The sequence below is a fragment of the Podarcis melisellensis genome, assembly GCF_964234715.1.
Source record: "Podarcis melisellensis genome assembly, chromosome: 13".
In the NCBI taxonomy this organism is placed as follows: domain Eukaryota; kingdom Metazoa; phylum Chordata; class Lepidosauria; order Squamata; family Lacertidae; genus Podarcis; species Podarcis melisellensis.
This window is the reverse complement of record NC_138545.1, coordinates 54,542,599-54,564,339: the sequence shown is the minus strand read 5'-3', so window position 1 is coordinate 54,564,339 and position 21,741 is coordinate 54,542,599. Positions and strand designations below refer to the sequence as shown.

The window sequence follows — 21,741 nt, the reverse complement described above, 5'->3', positions numbered from 1 at the left end:
GTTCCTGTGCCAAGAAAGGGTCTGGAAGATGCCTGAAAAGGCAAGGACCCCCCACCCCAGCCAAACTTCAGACCTGGCTCTGGGTGCAAATCCCCATCCCACCTGAAACTCTAATTGCGTTCCAAATACCACCCACCTTGGGCTCTCGAGTGCAAAGAAGCTGGATTTGCCTGGCGCTCGTCCTCCTGGGCTGAAACGGCAACAATTTCCATGTGCCAGATGTGCTCTGCAGGCACACAGGAGAGTGATGTGGGGAGGAACTGGGGAAAGGAGAGAGGTTGGAGGAGCTCTACGCTGCTGTTGCTGCTGCTCTGTCCCATCTGCCAGCCGCCCCACCAGGGCCTGCTTCAAAGAGCACTGTGGGGAGGACGGTGGGGCTGGCCACCAGCCTACCCACGCCCAGATGTGGTTGCTCTGCGGCACAGACGCCAGCAGGGCAAGGAAACAAGGGCAGCTTTCACCAGCCCAACCCCACCCAAAGTCCAGCTTCCTCGGGATGTAGAAAGGCAGGAGGATTTGAAGTTTCAGGGGGCCCTGAGCTGCTCCGTCACCAAGGCAAAGATTTCTGGAACAGCAAATTGTGTGCTAAGGAAGAAAAGGCTGCCTCTGAGCACATTCTGACAGAGGCAGATTTAGGGGGGCATGGCCAGCTCAGTTGCACTGGGCACAAAGTATTGGAGGCACCACAACCACTATTTAGAATGAAGTGTGAGAGGCAGCGGGCGGCACATTTGAGGCCCAAAGTCCAGCTCTGGTTCTGAGCCCAGGGATTTGTTTTCAGGACCAGAAAGGAACTGATCCTACCATCCTTTCCCACCAGAGTCAACTTCTGGCTTAGCTCTCTTCATTTCACCAGCCTAATCCGGAGCAGGGGAAGTCATTTTGAGGCTGAGGCTGTTAAACCCTTCCTGCAAGTTGCCCAGAGATCTACCATTACTTCCCAATCCAGCTGCTGCTAACCTGTGTCTCTGGTGGATGCTCTGAGACTGAGTGAGCACCTCTACACATCTCTGCTCAGGGCCGACTCCCACAGAGCTGAAAGAGGCCAACTCCCAGGTATTGCAGCTGCCGTCACAAACACCCCCAGGCAGCCTCCCCAGCTCAGGAAGCCTCCCCGATCAGCAACATGTGACCAATGATACTACTACTACTAATAATAGAAATAGTTGTGATTCCGGCATTGCAGGGGGTTGGACTAGATGATGCTTTGGGTCCAGACTTCTGCAAAGGAAGCAGGCTAAATAATTAGAATCACAGAATAGTAGGCAGGTACCCCAAGGGGTCATCTAGTCCAACCCCCTAATGCAATGCAGGATTCTCAACTGAAGAATCCCTGACAGATGACCATCCAACCTCTGCTTAAAAACCTTCAATGAATTAATAAAGCACTTTCAGAGCGTTCAAAACACTTCACTCTAGAGTAAATCCAAGGTGGTGCTTTTAATTTTAACCATTGCTATGGTAATGAGGTCTGAATCCTTGCTAAGAAGTTGAAACCTGTTGCAGTGATGTAGCGGTGATGGGAAGGCCCTCTGCACATGCTTCTGATCTAGTAACCAGGATTGTAAACAAACTTCAGGGCTGAAACTAGAAATCTCCCCCCCCCCCCGGGGGGGTAGGAGAGAGAAGGAGTTTTGCCCTCCAACAGTTGGAGCCGCAAGTCTGACAGTCACAATAAAAGGTGAAGGCGTCTGCCAAAGGGCCAAGCCTTCTGCCTCTTCCCTTCCGCGTGTAATCAAGGCAAATGCAGTTCTGTGCAGCCTTTGCTCCAAGTTCTGGCAGGACAAGGAAGTGGGGCGGGGGGCGGGGGGAGACCTGCAAAAGCCACCACCCCCCTGTGATTTTCTACTTGGCGGCAGCCTTGTCTGACAAGCTCTCCCCTGGGAGAGGCTGGCTTTGCATACTTCTCATTACGCAGCCTGTCATTACACTTGGTGGCTGCCAAGTCCCATCCAGTCCACTTGCCCAAGGGCTCTGCTCATCTGGGGGTGGGGGCCGCCTGGGATCCCCCTCCTTTTCACAGGGTGTTGTTTAGGGGTGTTGTAACAGGAGGAGAAGCTGCAGCCCCCCGCAGCAGCCTTTTTCAACTCCCATCACCCCTATCAGCTGGGGAGCACCAGTTTAGCAAAAAGGCTTCTCTCACACAGGCCTCCAGTTTTTCTTGAAAAAAATGCACATTTCAGTGTGCCATGAAGCAGTTCTGCAAAACAAAGCACTTTTTCCTTTTGGCAGGTGTGATCTTATTCGATACACCTTCACAAGCTTTCCAACAATGAGGGGGCAGGGGGCAAATTCTAGAGGTCAGAAGCAACCCACCATGCAAGGTTGTTGTAGGAGCAAACAACCTGAGAATAAGCCCTGAATCCGACCAAAGGGGCATCTCCTGCCATGGACAGCCAAGGACCTCTTGGGAAGCCCTCACGCTTGGGGGGGGGGGACCTAGAGAGGGGAAAGAGGGACTTGGAATCACAGAATTGTAGAGTTGGGAGGGACTACCAAGGGCCATTTAGTCCATCACTGCTGCAAAGCAGGAATCACAGCTGAAGAATCCCTGACAGGTGGACACGCGACCTCTGCATAAAATCCTCCAATGACTTGATGCAGCAAAGAAATGAGAGTGAGAAGCAGGTTCTCTGTAGAGTCTGGCAGGTTTTGGAAAAGCAGTTCTCTTTTTAGGGGGCAACCTGGGAAAACTCCAGGGCAGCAATGGGGAACCTGTATCTGCCCTTCCGGAGGCTGTGGGGCCACACAGCTCCATCACCAGCAACCTCTGGCCACGCTGGCTTGGGGGGAAGGAAATGGTCAAGTTAAGACAAGTTTATTGCATGCAGCCAAGATCCTTTACAATATATAAAATATAATATTTTCAAAGTAATATGTGAATTGGTCTGGTTGGCCCCTGTGAGAACCAGATGCTGGACTAGATGCACCCTTGGCCTGATCCAGCAGCCTCTTCTGATGCTCTAAACTACGAGAGAAATTTGTTGTGGAAAGACACAGGACTTCCTGCTATGTCTGCTGCCCTCCAGGGATAACAAAACACTGAATTAAAACCTTATTATAATTCTTGATATGGCAAGAATGCAAAATTATTTATTATTAGTTATTATGATGATGTTTTCATTCCATTCCTATGCCACCTTTTCCTCCACAGAGCTCAAGGTAGCACACCTGGCCCTCCCTCTCCTCACTGAATCCCCACAACAACCCTGTGAGGGAGGTCGGGCTGAGAGGCAGTGAGAGGCTTATGGGTCGCTCCATGAGCTTCATTGCCAAGTGCACATTTGAACCCTGATCTCCCAGGTCCCAGTCTGATACACCACACTGGCTGCCCAAATTTAGCCACCAAATGCACAAAGGTTTATCAGCTAGAAAGGGTGGGAAATGGAGGCAGCCCCTGCCTCTAGGGAGATGCCAGACCGTGAGCTCAGCCTGAAGGCACACAGAGGCCTGTTTGTCCCCGTTCCGTTGGTTTGCTGGCCACTGAAATTTGGGGCCACCCACTGGCCATGCTCCCGTTTGCTTTTCAGACACACCTGAAGCACCGATGATTCATTTCCCTTCCTGTTGCCTGTTGGCCCTGCCTGACTGGAAGAGGCCACAAGGACGGTGCCTCTGGATGACGGAGGGTTTGTGATTTCAAGGGCAGCAGCAAATGCCAATGCCTCTCCAGCTGCCCAGTCTTATTAAGAATAAAAATGTTAGTTCTTTGTCGAGGGCTGAGAAAACGAGGTGCTGTTCAGAAGGCATCAGAGGCCTGGTCCAAACAGGCCAAGTTACAGTGGAATAGAAGCAACATGGAGTAATTCAAAGGCGGTGGAGGCCACAGCTGTCTGCAAAAGACTGCCTGGAGACGAAACAAAGCTCTCCGTCCCTTAGACCTTCCATGGGCCAGAAATGGAAGACACTAAAGGGATTAAACCTCTCATTGTGGTACCAGAATATGTGGACACTGGCTATGGCAGAGAAATGAACACACAAATTACGTGTCTCTGGGGGTAAGGAAGGCATTTCTATGCTCTTTGTTGGAATTTCATTTCTTATGCATCCAGTTGTTTTAGCTGAAATTCCTGCTTTGCAGGGGGTTGGTCTAGATGACCCTCGGGATCCCTTCTAACTCTACATTTCTATGATTCGATGAGGTTCAGAAACACAAAATGTTCTTTCCTCCACTGAAATGGAGAAATTTGGCTTTCACAATGTGATTTGCTGCATTTATTTTTCTACACGATCTTCCCTCTATTTATTTGGAAAGCACAGCTTTTGTGCAGCTCTTACATCATACAACTTTGATTGTTTTCTTCCTAGTAGTTCTGATGCAACATCATCATCATCATTATTATTTAAAAAACCTATTATGTATATTTAACGTAAGACGGCCCTTCGAGTCCAGCATCCTGTGGCCCTCCGGGTGCCCCAATGGGAAGCCCCCAAACAGGGCAGGAGTGCAAGAGCAGCTACCCTCCCCACACCTGTGCTGCACCCCCCCCCCAGGGCTAGTCACTATGGGGGGCTCTCCTCCACAAGCCCTTTCCCAGCTCAAGGTGTTTTGGTGCTCAGAGTGGAACACACAGGGCTTCAGAGGGGCCCAATCCACCAAGTCGTTCTCACTGAAACCCCTGGCCATTCTTCACCACACAGCCAAAAAGGCAGGTGCCTGTCAGGTTGGGCAAGCAGCCCTCTCTCCCTGCACTGGATGACTTTGGGGGGTCCTCCCAGCTCTGCAAGTCCCTGTGTTCTGAGCTCAGTCCCAGGGGGACCTCCCTTTCTCTCCAACACAAAGACCGGAGTGGGTGGGGTGCAAAACATGCTGCCTTCCTGCACTGCGTCACGACTTCCCCACCTCTGTCCCTCAATCTGGGGTGCCCTTTGTACCCTGTGCCCAGGGGGCGGGCGGAGTCCCCTGCAGACGCCAGACACAAAGCAGACGCCTATTGTGACTTTCAAGATTAATGTCCTGCCAGAAACTTCCAGGCTTCCGGTCGTGTTTCCATTCAGAAGGCCTTTGCGGGTCTGAAGTGAACAGCTGTGGACCTGTTCCCCCCTCACCTGGCTAGATGCCACATCCTCCTAGGACGGAGAATCTGAGGCCCAGCGGGGCATGCATGGGAGAGGCCTGCGCATTTGGACTGAGGAGACACAGGCATGACTTGCTCTGCGCTTGACCTCAAAGCTGTCCACTGAGAAAGCAAGAGCTGCTGGGCTGTGGATGCTGTGAGCCCCTCGTGAAGGACAGCTGAGCCAGAGCAGGGGCTGGGCCTGCAGTTCCTCAGAACTCCACCAGAGGGCTGGAGCCCCTCTCTGATTGGCTACCAAGACAGCTAGTCAGAGGGGGTGGAGCCAGCACTTTGAGAGGGAGTATAAAAGGACTCATTTCTGAGAAAGAGCTCAGATGGAGGGATGGTTGAAGAGATAGAGCCGGAGGGAGAGAAGGAGAGCTGGGCCTGGTCTGTGTGGAACAACCACACTGAGGAAAATATCTACACATAGGAGAAGACGCCTCTGAGCTTAGACTGGAAGACAGTGTGTAATGTCTAGGGAAAATATTCAGACAGGAGGGAACTGGAGGGCTGAGTCTGAGCCAGGAGAAGTAGAGCTGTGAGGATAGCATCTCCTTGGGTCTCCTGTCAGTCATGAGGGGAGAGAAGAATCCCAAGCCAGGGAAGAGGGATGAGGGGACCCCCTGGGTCTGTACCTCAGGAGCGTGATTGCTATAAGGCGGGGAAACTGACAGACTGTAGTGCCTTGTTTAAGAACCAAAGTATTAAGCTGAAACGCCTAGGCCAGGGGTTGGCAAAGATTTTGTGGCTTGGGCCGGTTCATGGTCCTGCAGACGCCGCAGTGGGCCACAGTGCGCACGCGCATGAATGTGCAAACACTATTTCCGGCGCTCCTTCCGGCATGGAGGAGGCGTGCACAGCTTCCCATTGGCTGCAGGAGCGCCAGTTTAGCGCCAGGCGGGTGGATCTAAAACCTAAAAACCTGTAAAATTTACCTGAAGTGAAATAACTGAACAGCAACTGAAGTTTAAAAGAAGCTGTGTTTGATTAGAAGCCTGTCACCTCCTTTTAATTTAATACAATTATTAATAGGTTAACTGTTTCCTGAAAGAACATTGCCTCCTGATGTGTGCCGTGTTTTATCAACTTTGTTCTATAAAATCTTTCTTAATTAGTTCAACCTCTGTCTCAGTCTCCAAGTACCAAAGTTTTCCTTCACACAAAATCCAAAAAGATAACTTGCAGTGTTTATTAGAGTGTGTATGCAGTTTGGATCCACCACAATTGCTATACGTAGATGGGATCCACTACACAATTGATGGTAGCTATGGAATCCACTGGGACGCAGGTGGCGCTGTGGGTTAAAGCCTCAGCGCCTAGGACTTGCCGATTGAAAGGTCGGCGGTTCGAATCCCTGCGGCGGGGTGCGCTCCCGCTGCTCGGTCCCAGCGCCTGCCAACCTAGCAGTTTGAAAGCACCTCCGGGTGCAAGTAGATAAATAGGGACCGCTTACCAGCGGGAAGGTAAACGGCGTTTCCGTGTGCGGCTCTGGCTCGCCAGAGCAGCGATGTCACGCTGGCCACATGACCCGGAAGTGTCTCCGGACAGCGCTGGCCGCTGGCCTCTTGAGTGAGATGGGCGCACAACCCCACAGTCTGTCAAGACTGGCCCGTACGGGCAGGGGTACCTTTACCTTTACCTTTATGGAATCCACTACATTTTTGGTAAACAGAGGTGGGATCTGCTATACCCCTCCATCCTGTCCTCAGATTGTATATGTGTAAATAAAACCATGTTCACCTTCTTTCCAAGGAAACCCAACCCTGGGGAAAGTGCGGGAACTCCTGGAGTCTCTCAGCACTCGGAGATTGGCGTGCTGCAATAGTATTTTATTTTTGTATCGAGGGGCAGGGAGGGCTCTAGAGAGCAGGAAAGCAGGCAAGTTGCGCTTCCCCTGCGCTCCATCCTTAATATTCCACAGATCTTAGTAGTCACTGAACATGGGTCTTTGCTGGGCAGTTTTAGGGGTTTAAAATATATATTTAGGAACCAATATATGCCTAGACACTCCCACAGCATGCAGAAATCCCTACTATATTTATGGGCTGCCTGTTTCCCCCCCCATCAGATGTTTTAAAAATTCTGCTGCTTGAGAATGGAATAAGTGCAGCAGTGCGTGTAAGCACACAGTTCTCTCTCTTTATCTCAGTCTTGCTGCTGTTTTTACATATCCTTAACTTGAAATTAGCAGTTGAAGCCAAATATCGGAAATTTGATGGAAGCTGAGCGATTCAGACTCATTGGACGATCACTTGGAGAGTTTTTTGCCACCAGCCTTTCCCAGGACTGCTTCCCAACCTGCCTGACACGGGGTGCTGACTGCACACAGGCCCCTCCCCATATTTGTCTGGTGAAAAGAGGCACGGAGCTGTCCCCATGCCACCTCTGGGGCCAGGGGTCGGTGACCATTGTTCCAGTGTCAGTTCTGATCTGGTGACAAAGAGTCACATAAGTTTAATACCGGGTTGTTCTGCTTTCAGTTGGAGTGTTTCTGGCAATCTGTTATATATTCTTGCTCAGAATTTGAGAAGAGGCTTCGTCCTGTTTCTCCGAGAACACACTTTGTCCCTGTGTCTGAGTAGTTCCTCACCTGGGCTCCCAGACTAAGCTGCCTTCCTCCCATTTCGATCTAATAATTCCTCCTTTGCAACTATGCATTCCACTTGGCAAGAGCCTGCTCTGTTTTTTACTGTTGTCCAAAAAAACTAAATACAGTAATGATATTGAGTTTACATTAAATGGATTTGGGGGCCTTCTACCTACCTCAATTTTGTGACTTTTGTTGCAAAAAAAGTCCACTGAAGAGGTCATACCAGGTGGACCACTTTAGCCTTGCACAGACACACAGTATTTTGGAGAGTGGGCTTCTGGATAACTCAAGAGATGGCCACAGGCAGCTAAGGTACTAAATGGCTGGAGATCCTTCCAGAAGCAGGCATGTCTGGAGAAGAATGGGCTGGCAATCTTGAAAAAACAGGCCAAAACCAGGCAGTGGCCTGACTTGCCCTCTGAAACTTGCTCTCTGCAACAGTTGTGGTGTTGAGTGTAGAGCAGGATCAATTAGGAGTGTTGATGCTATTGAACCTTCCATCTCAAGCACAGCCTGGATAGATATTCAAATAATGCCTAACATCACAGAAACAACATCAGCCTCCAGTCACCTTCCTTCCAAGGGCACCAAAGTCAAGGCACACGCCGCCACCGCTCAGACACCTCACCACTTAGAAACAGGGGTGTATGGGGACCATATTTTGGGTTGGGCATAGAAACTGTAAGAAAGTAAGAAGAGCCTTCTGGATCAGGCCAGTTTGGCACTCTGTTCTCTTTTTTTTATTATTGCTTTTTAACATACATACATATCATACATATCATACATATCACAAACATACTTACACAGCCAAGAAAAAAGGAAAAAAGAAAAAAAAAGAAAAACGAAACATGTAATACATAAAAACATAGACAACTCAACTTACATTGACAAACACTCATCGACTTCCCTTTATCTCGATTTCGGAATAAAGTTATCATATTTTTTATCCGCAGTGTCTCATTTTTCAATCAATTTTTACGTAGTAAGCGTTATCTCATACCTACTGTGATTTTTCAAATATATATTTGTTTTTTATCAACATTTTTATTTTCCTTTTATTTCTGTTTCCATATATAACTTAAATTTATCCCATTCATTATTAAATTTTGTACTTTTTTGATTTCTTATTTTCTGTGTCAATTTTGCCAGTTCTAAATAGTCAAATAGTTTAGATTGCCACTCTGTTATCGTTGGGATTTTAGACGTTTTCCAATACTGTGCTATGAGGGTTCTGGCAGCCACTGTTGCGTATTGAAAAAATGTTTTATCTTCCTTTTTGATTTCTTCGCCAATTATCCCCAGGAGGAAAGCTTCAGGTTTTTTGCTAAAGGTGTATTTGAGGACTTTTTAAAATTCATTATAGATAGATTCCCAAAAAATTTTAAGTGTCTCACATGACCACCACATATGTATAAAGTCGCCCTCCTTACTCTTGCATTTCCAACACATTTTATCACCTGTTTTATAAATTTTATCCAATTTTACCGGCGTCATGTACCATCTGTACATCATCTTATACATGTTCTCCTTGAGTGTTGTACATGCCGTGAAGTTCATACCTTTACACCATAAAGCCTTCCATTTGTCAAACTCTATATTATAACCCAAGTCCACTGCCCACTTCACCATCACCTCCTTCACTTCCTCATCTTTGGTGTCCCACTCAAGGAACTGGTTATACATTTTTGATAGTAATTTTGTTCTTCCTTCTACTATTAATAGAAGAAATAATAGAAATGAAATAACAGTTTGGCACTCTGTTCTCATAGGGCCAGCCAGATGCCCCAATGGAAAGCAGGATTCGAGCACAAGAGCAGACTCCCCCCAGAGGCATTGCTGGAGGCAGACCACAGCCATTGTGGCCAGACACCACCGAGAGCCCCCACTCCATGAATCTGTCCAGTCTGGTGGCCCATTGCTGCTGTGAGTTCCATGGTTAAACTAGACACTTTATTTTATCTGCCCTGAATCTTTCAACATTCGACTTCATGGGATGCCCACAAGTTCTAGAGTTAGAAGGGGGGGACTTCTCTCTCTCAAATCTATCCAGGGCATCTTTTTATAAACTATCAAGGTGGAGTGCATAGTTCTCCTCCTCTCCGCTTTGTCTAAAAAAATGTGTTTCATTGATTTTTAAGAAGGTATATTAATTCCAATAAATGCCCCCTCCCCTTCCCCTTCAGGGCAGGGAATTTAGGAAAAGTGCCACCCCACATTGCTAGATGTGACTCTGGTGGATGCCCCCCTCCTCCCCGGTTATCCTCACAACAGCCCTGTGAGGTCTGCTAGGCTGAGAGGCAATGGCCAGTCCAAGGACACTCCGTGAGCTTCGTGGCTGATTGGGATTCGAACCCTGGCCTCCCAGCCCTTAGTCTGCCACTCAAACCACTACACCACACAGGCTTGATTGCGGGACAGAGATTTCTGTGCTATTTTTCCTGCTGGTGATAGCCTAGAAGCACACATGGGGGGTTGGTTAACGGCAGCCTGCAGCTGGGCCTCCCCCCCCCCTGTGTTACTATAGAAAGCAATCCAGAAAACAGCCAGGGTTGCCAATGGTCAGATGGGAGGCGGCTCCCTCCATTCAGCCCACAGAACCACAAGGGGCGGGAGACCACATCAGAGGGAGCCCCGCGGTCTCAGGACACAGGCCAGGAGGAGCGCTGCTGCTTATTTCCAGCCTGGCTCGCTTCCCGCGTGGCTCTGGGGCTGGGCCGTGGCGGAGCCTAATGGCGTGGTACAGCTAACAACATTCTGGACTGGCTGCCCCTCGGCTGGAAGAAGTTGGCGTCCCCATGGTGGGAGGGGACAGCTTTTGTAGGAGGCAAAGCCACATATCGGAAGAGAGAGGGTGTCCCCTGCCTCAGGGCTGGTGCTCAGCAGCTCTTTCCGATATTTTGAATTACCATGACTTTATTGAATTGCATTAACTGTTCCAATGAATGTGCTGTTGTTGTCTGCTTTGTTTTTATGCTACCCTGCTTGCAATGTTTTCTGCTTTTTGCTGCTGTTGTGACTATTGGGAGCCACTTTAATAATAATAATAATAATAATAATAATAATAATAATAATAATAATAATAATAATTTTATTATTTGTATGCCGCCCATCTGACTGGGTTCCCCCAGCCACTCTGGGCAGCTCCCAACAGAATATTAAAAACACGATAAAACATTAAAAACATTAAAAAGCTTTGAACTCAACATTTGTTGTTGGAAAAGAGGAATCCAAATATTTAATCAAATCAAAAGAAATAGTAAGGTTTATGATGGATCCTTCACCAGAGCCCTGAAAACAGCCTGCAACTCCCAGCCCTTCAGTCTCTGCCTGGGGATCATCTTCCCTAGAGAGTTTCTGTTTGAGAATGGAGGGCATGGGAAGATGGAGGGTGGGGCTGCTGGACCAATGCTTCCAAAAAGTGGCGTAGTATTCAGCATGTCAGACTAGGGCCTGGGAGAGACCAGAGTTCGAAAGCCCCTTGAACCTGAAGCTCAGGCCAGCCACCGCCCTCCTTCGCCTCACCTGCCACACAGGATCAGGGAGAACCATGTACACCACCTTGTGCTCCTTGGAGAAAATAGGCAGGATACAAATACAATCATTAAAGCAGAATCACAGAACTGTAGTTGGAAGGGGGACCTCAAGGGTCATCTAATGCAACCCCCAGCCATGCAGGAATCACAGCTGAATAAACCAATAAGAAGTAGGGGCTTTCAGATGCCCTGAAAATGGAATCCTACCCCAGTGTCAATTCAGACATGATCTTCTGCCCTTATCTTTTCTTTCTTTCTTTTTATAAAAGCGGAAACAGACTACAAAACTCAAAACCAAGCACCCTGGGCACTTAAAGGCAGGCAGCCTGTCTATATCGGCCACCCCCAACCTGGCAGACGTTTTGAGCAGCAATCAACTGTGATCCCTGCATGACAAGGGGTTGGACTGAATGACCCTTGGGGTCCCACCCAACTCACTGACTAGGTTGCCCTCAGCCCCAGCATCATCTGGGTGCTGGGGTGCTAGGAGCCGTCTCCCAAAGCAGCTTGAGGACACCAGGTGTGGGAAGGCGGGTGTGTATCTGAGGCCACACCCTCCTGTGCGAGGGGGGGGGGCTGAGGTGGGGCAGGCAGCATCCCAGTGGAGTGGTCAAAGTCCCAGAGAAGTGGCCTGCTCCAGAGGGAGGCAGTGATTGGAGCACTGCCCCAGGCGGAGTTTGCCTGCTCAGCCCCATAGGCAGGAGGGCCGGCCTGCTGAGGTGACGGCAGCACAAGGGACTGATTCAGTTTGGCCTCCCTGGCCCCCTCTCCCTCCTCCTGACCATCCTGTTTGCTTAAGCCGTTTGTAGAATTTCACAGGTTTGGGGATTCAGGCCTCATGTCCAGCTGCACAGAGCCAGGCTCTGTTCTCCAGCTCCAGGACAGCAGCGTGGAGGGAGGGAGGGAGGCAACGGCCCAGAGCAAACAGGGAGGTTCTGAGCTCCGCCAGGGAGTCACCATAGGCAGTGACTTCATTGGGGCTGAACGTCTGGCAGCACAGGATGGGAGAAGCAGCAGAAATCTATTCATCAGAGGATGGGGGGTCCCAACGCACCCCTGCAGGAGTCCCTGGCCAGCCAGCCTGGAAGGCTGCTTCCGCTGAACCAGTGGATTCAAGTTACAAGAAAGGAGATTCTGACTAAACCTTAGGGAGAACTTTCTGAGAGTAAGAGCTGTTCCACAGTGGAATGGACAGAGTGGAATGTGTCAGACTCTCCTTCTTGGAGGTTTTTGAACCGATTAGGAGAGAAGGAGAAAACTATCCACTTCCTTCCTGCCAGGCATCATTTTATCAGCGTCTATCCTGCCCCCTCTTTCATTTGCCATCCAAGCTGGTGCTCAGCCCCCAAGCTGCCGCCCTCACTCATCTTCGCCTGCTTGGACCCCTCCAGATGTTTTGGGCTGCAACTCTGGGTGTAGCTTGAAATGTCTGGAGGGCACTAAGCTGGCCACAGATGCTCCACAATGTTTCCTACACAGAGGTTATTTCTGCAGAGGAAAAACGTAACTTTTGTGCAGCTGCCTAAATCAAGTGTCAGAAGTGGAGTTAGATGGAAAAGAGGCAACTTGACATGGGAAACATCGAGAGGAATACCAACCAACCTCGTATTGAACTTTCTGCAATAGTGAATGCCCAGCCCAATGAACTAGAGTTTACTTATTACGGCGCCAGCCGCCCTTAATCCTTCTTCAAACCCTGAGGAATGCAATAAAATGTGTGCGCAAATTCCAGGTGCTCTGTGACCCTTCTGTGAGTGTTCTTTCAAACTCCTCCCTGAAAGTTCTGCCTGCCTGCTTGTATACACCAAACTTGGAACTGAGGGGACCTGGGTTCAGGTCCTGACTTTTTGGAATTCACAGCGCACACTTCCCCATCTGTAAAATGGTTATAGCTGTAACCTACCTGTGGGGCTGTGGTGATGGGTGTGACATTAAATCTAGTTTTAAGCACTTAAGGTCATGATTTGACATATGGGAAGGGGTGTCAAAAGTATGGATGAGCAGATCTGTCCACTTCCTCTGTTCCTCATTTTGCCCATGTGAAATTCAGTTGCATATTATTATTTTTTAAGTCCTCATGAAAATTCAACAGCATTTTACTGCAAATTTATCCTAATAAACTCATTTTTGTATGCACTTCTATCTAATATAGATAGAATTCCAGGCAAAGGCCTGGAAACGATGCCTTATGAGGAATGGCTAAGGGAGCTGGGCATGTTTAGCCTGGAGAAGAGGAGGTTAAGGGGTGATATGATAGCCATGTTCAAATATATAAAAGGATGTCACATAGAGGAGGGAGAAAGGTTGTTTTCTGCTGCTCCAGAGAAGTGGACACGGAGCAATGGATCCAAACTACAAGAAAGAAGATTCCACCTAAACATTAGGAAGAACTTCCTGACAGTAAGAGCTGCTCGACAGTGGAAATTGCTGCCAAGGAGTGTGGTGGAGTCTCCTTCTTTGGAGGTCTTTAAGCAGAGGCTTGACAACCATATGTCAGGAGTGCTCTGATGGTGTTTCCTGCTTGGCAGGGGGTTGGACTCGATGGCCCTTGTGGTCTCTTCCAACTCTATGATTTTATGATTCTATATACACATTTCTAAAGCAATTTCCCCTTAAATAATACAATTTTTGCATGCTGTTTTCACCAACATACATACATGCATATTTTACCAATATAGACATTTTGGTACATGCTGCTTTGCTGGAGAACTGCACTGTGATCATTGTGATCATTTCAGAAATTGTGAATTAGGTAGGTTCACCGCTAAATGTGAACTGATTCGAATCCCCCTCCCCTCATCAAGAGAGAACGGAATGTCCCACCCCCACAGCCCCTAGGCTGGTGTGCTCTGTTTTTTTGAATAAGTTCATTCTGTATAACTCATTCACAACCATCAATGGCAAAAGGTAGAATCCACCATTTTACAAGTTCAGACACTCAAAACACTGTAGAAAAGCTTGACGAGTATGGGGCAGGGGTATCCTATCCCCCAAATATTGCACAGGCAGGTTATTCTCTCGTGGATATAAACAAACATTAATTATTAACAACCACTTATCCATTTGTGTGTGTTTGAAGCATTTCCACAAATTTCTTATGATTTAAATAAGCTATTGGGGGTGGGGGGCTGAGGTAAGTGCAAAGCTTCTGCAGGGTCACCTCATGAGTTGGGGAAGGACTTTGCTCCTTGTTAGAGTCTCCGTTTGCCTGCAGGAAGAAGCCCCAGCATCTCCAGAGAGAGCCCTGGACACCCTGGAGAGCTGCTGCCAGCCAGTGCAGGAAGTACTGAGCTGGAGGGACCAGGGTCTCACTCAGTGCAAGGCAGGTTCCTAGGAGTTTTGGCAGAGGTGAGATTTCAACTGGAGGTCTCCCAATTCACAGCTTGTGATCTTTGCTACACCAGCTGTAGTGATGGGGGAACAGGAGGCCACGCAGAGCTGGCAGCAAAGCTCAAGCCCAGCTCTCCTAGAATCATAGAATTGTGGAGTTGGAATGGACACCGAGGGTCATCTAGTCCAACCCCCTGCAAAGAATGAGTCTCAACTAAAACATTAAGCAACCTCATGGAGCACGTAGGACCAGGAGACAAGGATGGCAAGGAAACAACCACAGCGATCGCCCGTGCCATTTCTCTTCCTGCCAGAGAATGTGCAAAACGACACCTGCAGTAAACCCAAGCTGGCTGCCTTGCTGGAAGAGAAGGTGCAGCTTCCAGAAACTGGAGGCCTGTCTAGCCACACTTTGACCTACTGGCTTAGATGAGGAATTTTTTCATAGAATCATAGAGTTGGAAGGGACCCAAGTGTCATCTGCATCGTGCAGGACATGAACCCCTGGAGGAACGTGGCGCACAGAAGCAGGACTGCCAGGAGCCATGCTGTGTCACTGGAGCTCACCTCAGACACTGCTTCTGGGCCAGATGAGCAAGGACAGTGGTTGTAGACCTCAGAACACACTGGTGTACACTTGTGAATACTTCTATGACCTGGAGCATGGAAGGCAGACTCAGAGTATATGGGTAAAAATTGTAGGAGAGGAACAACGCTGACCTTACTGTGGGTGTCTGCTATAGACCTCCAAGACAGACTGCATTGATGCCTGGATGATGCCTTCCTACAGCAAACATTCATAGAATCATAGAGTGGAAGGGACCCAAGGGTCATCTAGTCCACCCCCCTGCAATGCAGGAATCTCAGCTCAAGCATCCAGGACACAGAGCCATCCAACCTCTGCTTAAAGACCTTCAAGGTAGGAGAGTCCACCACCTCTGTTCCACTGCCAAACAGCTCTTACTGTCAGAAAGTTTTTCCGAATGTTTAGTCGGAATCTCCTTTCTTGTAATTTGAAGCCATTGGTTTGAGTCCTATCCTCCAGAGCAGGAGAAAACATGCTTGCGCCATCCTCCATGTGACAGCCCTTAAGATCTTTGAAGATAGCCATCATATCTCCTCTCTGTTTCCTCTCCTCCTGGCTAAATATCCCCACCTCCTTCAACCATTCCTCATAAGGCTTGGTTTCCAGAGCCTTAATCATCTTGGTCTCCCTCTTCTGCACACGTTTCAGTTTGTCAACATCCTTCTTAAATTGTGGCACCCAGAATGGACTCCAGGTGTGGTCTGGCCAGGGCAGAAAAGAATGGGACTATGACTTCCCTTGATCTGGACTCTGCACTTCGGTTCTCGAGATTCCTTACATGGAGATGCTGGAGAGCATCCAAGACTCCTGGCATGCAAGGTGACTTTGCCACTTGAGATTCCACTGTTTGATAACAGTTATAGCTGGCCCACCCCCATGCCATCCAGGATTCAACAGAGTCCCTCTCCCCTTCCCAAATCTGCCCCACTTGTGCTTACCTAAATGTCAGGAGGCTGGCCCCACACACCAGACAGAGATGTCTCAAGGAGCTCCACAGAGGGGTTTCCTTGCCTCAGTTTCCCTGTGGCCAAAATCTCATTCCCAAGCGCCACACAGCACCACCAAAGCCGGCTTCTTGCTAGTTGTTCTGCTGTTGCTGAATAAATGTGACTCCTGCAAGCGTCATTCCAAGGAACCAGGAATGCGTCCAAAGTGGGGGGGGGGGAGAGAAGATTTGCCAAAGTCCCTCAGAGGAGATCAGCATTCAGCTCCAGTCCTAAGGAATGTTGACTCCACCTGCAAATGGAATCATCTGTGGCAACTCAGAGAACTCTAGACCACTCTTTGCTTCTATGGGGGCATGTAGGAACACACCGAGGGCGGCACCACCCACTTCCTGGTATGTCCCCACAGGAAAGGAGCTGCTTTCCCCACAAAGCCTACCCTGTAGCAGAAGCCCCACACCTGACCCTGACTCCTGCCAGCTCCCCCAGCAAGCCTCACTTCCTTCATACTACCTGAACTGAAATGAAACAACCTCATGGAGCACGTAGGACCAAGAGACAAGGACGGCGAGGAAACAACCACAGCGATCGCCCGTGCTGTTTCTCTTCCTGCCAGAGAATGTGCAAAACAACACCTGCAGCAAACCCAAGCTGGCTGCCTTGCTGGAAGAGAAGGTGCAGCTTCCAGAAACTGGAGGCCTGTCTAGCCACACTTTGACCTACTGGCTTAGATGAGGAATTTTTCAATGGAGCAGAGAGAGCAGAGATTACCAAACATTCATAGAATCATAGAGTTGGAAGGGACCCAAGTGCCATCTAGTCCCACCCCCTGCAATGAAGGAATCTCAGCTAAAGCATCCATGACAGAGGGCCATCCAACCTCTGTTTAAAAACCTCCAAGGAAGAAGAGTCCACAACCTCTTGTGGGAGTCTGTTCCACTGCCGAATATCACTTACTGCTCAAATACAGCCGCAACACATGGCTAATAAGTATGGTAAATGTATTATTAGTAGAAGTTAGAATATAATCCAAAATTTACAAATCATAAACATCATTATATAATGTATGTATGAATCCATAAACAAGAAATAATCAACGTAATGAATTGCTGTCAGGGAACACCACGACGCAGGCAGAATGCCTTTCAAGAGATAATAATGGATAACAGAACAGCTCTTACTATCAGAAAGTTTTTCTGAATGTTTAGTCGGAATCTCCTTTCTTGTAATTTGAAGCCACTGGTTTGAGTCCTATCCTCCAGAGCAGGAGAAAACATGCTTGCCCCATCCTCCATGTGACAGCCCTTAAGATCTTTGAAGATAGCTATCATGTCTCCTCTCAGCCTCCTCTTTCGCAGGCTAAACAAACCCACCTCCTTCAACTATTCCTCATAAGACTTGGTTTCCAGACCCTTGATCATCTTGGTTGCCCTCGTCTGCACACATTCCAGCTTGTCAACATCCTTCTTAAATTGTGGTACCCAGAACTAGACACAGTACTGCCAAGGGAGAATAGAGTGGGATGATGACTTCTCTTCATTTGTCTACTATACAAATGCAGCCTAGAGTAGCGTTAGCTTTTTTCCAAAAAGGAGTGATGTAGTAAGCATGGGAGACTTGCAACTATCCTGATATCTGTTGGGACACATACTCTGCCAAGATTCCAAGAAATTCCTCCATTGCCTCGCTGACAATTTCATTTCCCAGAAGGTGGAAGAAGCAACAAGGGGATCATCTATCTTGGACCTGGTCCTCACCAACAAGGAGCAACTGATGGATGAAGTGGAAGTACTCAGAAACTTGAGAGGAAGTGACCATGTCCTCTTGGGTTTCATTATAAACTGGCATAGAATGGACTCCCTCAGGAGGTGGGGGCTCTCCTTCCTTGGAGGTTTTTAAGCAGAGGTTGGATGGTCATCTGTCAGGGATGCTTTAGTCGATATTTCTGCATTGCAGGGGGCTGGACTAAATGACCCTCAGGGTACCTTCCAACTCCACAAATCTATAATTCTATATTTCATGGCAAAAATAAAAATTGGAGAAAACCCCCCACATATTCTGAAATAATTTTTTATGATTTTAACAGAAAGCAAAACGGAAATATCAAAGCTTTTGGATCAAAAGCACACAGGATTGTTGTTGTTTTAAAATATATGTATTTTTTAAAAAAATACAGAAAAAACACTGCCACAATACTATGCAAACCTATTTGGAAGTAAATTCCCATTTGAGTTTATTCCTGAATGAACATGAATAAGGGAGGTCTGTGGCTCAGTGGCAGAACATCTGCTTTGTGTGCAGAAGGTCCCAGGTTCCTGCCTGAAACCCTGGACAGCCACTGCCACTCAGTGTAGAGAGGGCTGAATAAGAGAGGCAAAGATTGCAAGGTGGGGTGTGAAATGTCACAGGAGCCGTCTCCCCTCCTGGGCTTGCCAGCAACTGGGATTCAGAAGCATGGCTGCCTCCAGCTGCAGAGGCAGAGCAGAGCCATCCTGGCCACTAGGAGCCACCGGCACCGTCTCCTCCTCCATGAATTTGTCTGAGCCTCTTTTAAAGCCATCCGAGTTGGTGGCCGTCACTGCCTCCTGTGGGAGGGAGTTCCGCAGTTCCACTATGCACTGCATGAAGAAGTAAAGCCATGCTTGGCTTGCAAAGGCTTCATCCCCTCCCAGGAACACGTGTGGCCCAGGGGGGTGGGATCCTTGAAAGACAGAGGCACAATCTGGACACCCAGATACCAGGCACCATTTCTCTACACAAACCATCTGCTAGCTGTGTACTGTGTCACAGTTAGAGGGATGGACCTGGGAGAGACCCGGATTCAAATCCTCACTCAACCCTGAAACTCCCTGAGTGACCCTGGCCTACCTGGCAGGGGCGTGGTGTGGGTTAAATGAGCCAGCAGGGTTAGCTTGGTCAGAAGAGCAGCACGTGTGAACAGGAAGACTCTAAGAAGAGCGGGGGGGGGGCTGGATCAGAGCAGGGGTCCTCCTAGTCCTTCCCAACCGGGGGCTCCATGGATCGGCTCTCCTCCCCTTTCAAGAGCGGGGAGCGGGCTTCCCCTGGAGACGCTGCCTCTGAGCGCGTGCAGAGGGCCCTTGGCTCGCCATCAGCTCAGGTCCCCAGGCAGGCACGTGGCCAAGGCTCGAACGTAAAGTTTTGCGTCGGGGGATCGGGCCCTTTCTCCTGCTCCAGGGCCCCCATTCACGCGCCTTCGAGGCTTGGAGAGGTTCGGGGGCGCCCAGCCCGGGCATGCGCGGTGGGGGAGGGGCAGGGGCTTGACCCCCCCACCCTTGGCTAAAGCAAGAGGGACCACTCCCCACCCCCACGCCCCGCCGGCCCCGATCCCCTACCTGGAGCCGCGCCGGAGGAGGCGTCGCCAGGTCTGCCCACCGCGCAGGCAGCCAGCCGGCCGGCCTGCCTGACCTTCCGCCCCCCGGACGGGCGGGCCATCCTCCTCCGGGCAGCGCCTCCTCCTCTCTGCATCCCACGTGAGCCGGGCGCGCAGGGGGCGCAGGACGCCTGGGTCCCGTCCTCCGCCGTCGGAGCCTTTGCTGAAGGAAGCGAGATCCGATCCGCGACGGGGCTTCCCTAGGCAGCGATGGGGACGTTGCAGCTTAGGAAAGGCGAGAGGGAGGCGGCACGAGAGAAGCCTCTAAAAGTCTGCCTGGCGTGGAGAACAGGAAAGCTCTCCTCCCTCTCGCCTAACTCTCGCACTCGCGGAAGTTGGACCATTCAGGACGACAGATAAAAGAAAGTCCTAGCTAATCTGTGGAACTCGCTCCCGCAGGATGGGCAGAAAAGAGGACTCGACACCTTCACGGAGGAGCGGATCTCGAGGGCGGCTGGCCAGGATGGCTCTCCCTGGCTCCGCGGCTCCTGAGTCCCACTTGCCAGAAGCTGCCGGGGGGCAGAGGGGGCTCGGGCTCAGGGCTTGGAGCGCGCCTGGCGGGCCACCCAGAACAGAAGGCGGAATCCGCAGGGCCAGCCGGGCGCCTCTTCTCTTCTGACACTGGGAGTGTCAGCCCAGTTCTCCACACTTCTTCCCTGGAAGTAAGACCCACTCAGTTCTGGCAGCTTACTCTCAGGTAAGCATGTGTGGGATCACAGCCTCACCCCCAGCACTTTCTTGCCTCTTGCCATTGTTGAAAATGGGACCTGGCCTCCATTTGTTGTTGTTTTAAAAGAGGCTTGATTCTGCTTGAATTTGCAAGCTTGTCAGTTCCATAGGATTCTTTGTCAGGAGGAGGATAGCTGCCTTAGTGGTCCATCTGGCGCAGTGTTGTGGACGCTGGCCAGCAGCGGCTTTTCAAGGTTTTAGGCATGGAGTCTTTTCCAACCCCTAACCGGAGACAGGGCCTTCTGCAGCCCCAGCAGCTGCTCTACCCCTAGGCTCAGGAACATGTGGAGCCGCCTTATGCCCAGTCAGACCTCTGCTCCACCTGCACAGACCGGCAGCAGCTCTCTAGGGCTTCAGGCACGAGTCTTTCCCAGCCCTGTTGGGGACTGAACACGGGGACTTCTGCAGCCCAGGCTGCTCTGCCACTGAGCTGTGGTCCGGTGGGTGAATCAGGGCACCTTAGGTGGGGTTCTGCTTCCAGCTCCCCCTGCCCCCTTTGCACTCTTCTGGGCGATGGCAGGTGCTGGGAAGCTCAGCCCTGCCTTGCCCAGTCCGATCAGTGATTGCAGTTATCCTTCTCCTTCTGTGGTCAGTGTGGGGCAAGGCTTAGAGTGTCGGACCAGGACCTGGGCGAGACCAGGGTGCAAATCTGCTCTCAGTCATGAGGCTCACAGGGTGACCTTGGGGGGCCAGCCACTACCTCTCAGCCTCCCCTACCTCACAGGGTTGTTGTGGGGATTAAATGAGCAGTTGGAGACAATCATGTACACCACCTGGAGTTCCTTGGAGGAAAGTGGAGACATGAATTAAACAAACAAACAAAATGGCCTTTGCTCAGGACACGGGCCTGGGTGTCCCCAGTGGCGGAGCAAGCCGATTGGGCGCCTGGGGTGGTGCAAGTGCCCTGCACCCAGGGGTGGGGGCGAGGCAGGATGCTCTGTGGGGCCTCCAAGGAGTCTGCCTGCCTCCTCCCACTCAGTCGCCCTACAGCTGAGGGGGAGGCAGTGGGCGGACCATTTGGGCAGCGCAGAGCCTGCGGGCGCCCAAGCCACCGCGTCACTCCCAGGCCCCACAGTGAGTGCCACCCGGCATTTCCCCCCCCCAGTGGTGACACCTGGGGCAGCCTGCCCCCGCCACCCGTTCCTCCACCCCTGGGTGTCCCCCAGCTCTAGATGGGGTCCGATCCCCATCCTGTCCATTGCCCAGCATGGCCAGTGGTCAGGGGTGAGCAGAGCTCTACTCCAGCAATGTTTGGGGTGGAGTCACCACAGGCTCCTCCTTCCAGGCCTATGTCTTGGGCAAGCAACCCACCATCAGCTGGAGGAAGTGAGGGGAGTGTCTCTGAGGACATGCAGAGTGTGTTTTCCCTCACCTCTCAGTAACCAGCACAACTGGTAGCTACATAATTGGCATTATTAGGTCGCTCTGGGCCTGAGACCCTGGACAGCTGCTGCCAGTCAGTGCTGGCACTGCTGAGCTGTCAGTGGACCCAGGGCCTGCGTTGCTTGGCAGAAGGCACCTGCCTGGGCTTTCCATCTCTGTCCACCAGGCTGCTTCCAAAGTCCCCTCTGGGGCCAC

General features: G+C 50.3%; 1 protein-coding gene across 5 annotated transcripts in view; it reads right to left on the bottom strand.

Moving 5' to 3' along the window:
* TRPV4 (transient receptor potential cation channel subfamily V member 4) overlaps window positions 1–19,499 on the bottom strand; it is a 45,396-nt gene extending 25,897 nt beyond the window's left edge. For 2 of the 5 annotated variants that reach the window (XR_014162327.1, XM_081884585.1), the window contains exons 1-2: window positions 19,397–19,499; window positions 16,038–16,335 (exon numbers count right to left, since the gene is read on the bottom strand). The gene's annotated coding sequence lies outside the window, so the exon portion shown is untranslated. Of the gene's footprint in view, window positions 1–136; window positions 425–16,037; window positions 16,336–18,911; window positions 18,992–19,396 lie in introns of those variants that run through there. The other 3 variants (XM_081884588.1, XM_081884586.1, XM_081884587.1) reach the window with 3 other exon arrangements.
* Window positions 19,500–21,741: the final 2,242 nt, after the last annotated feature.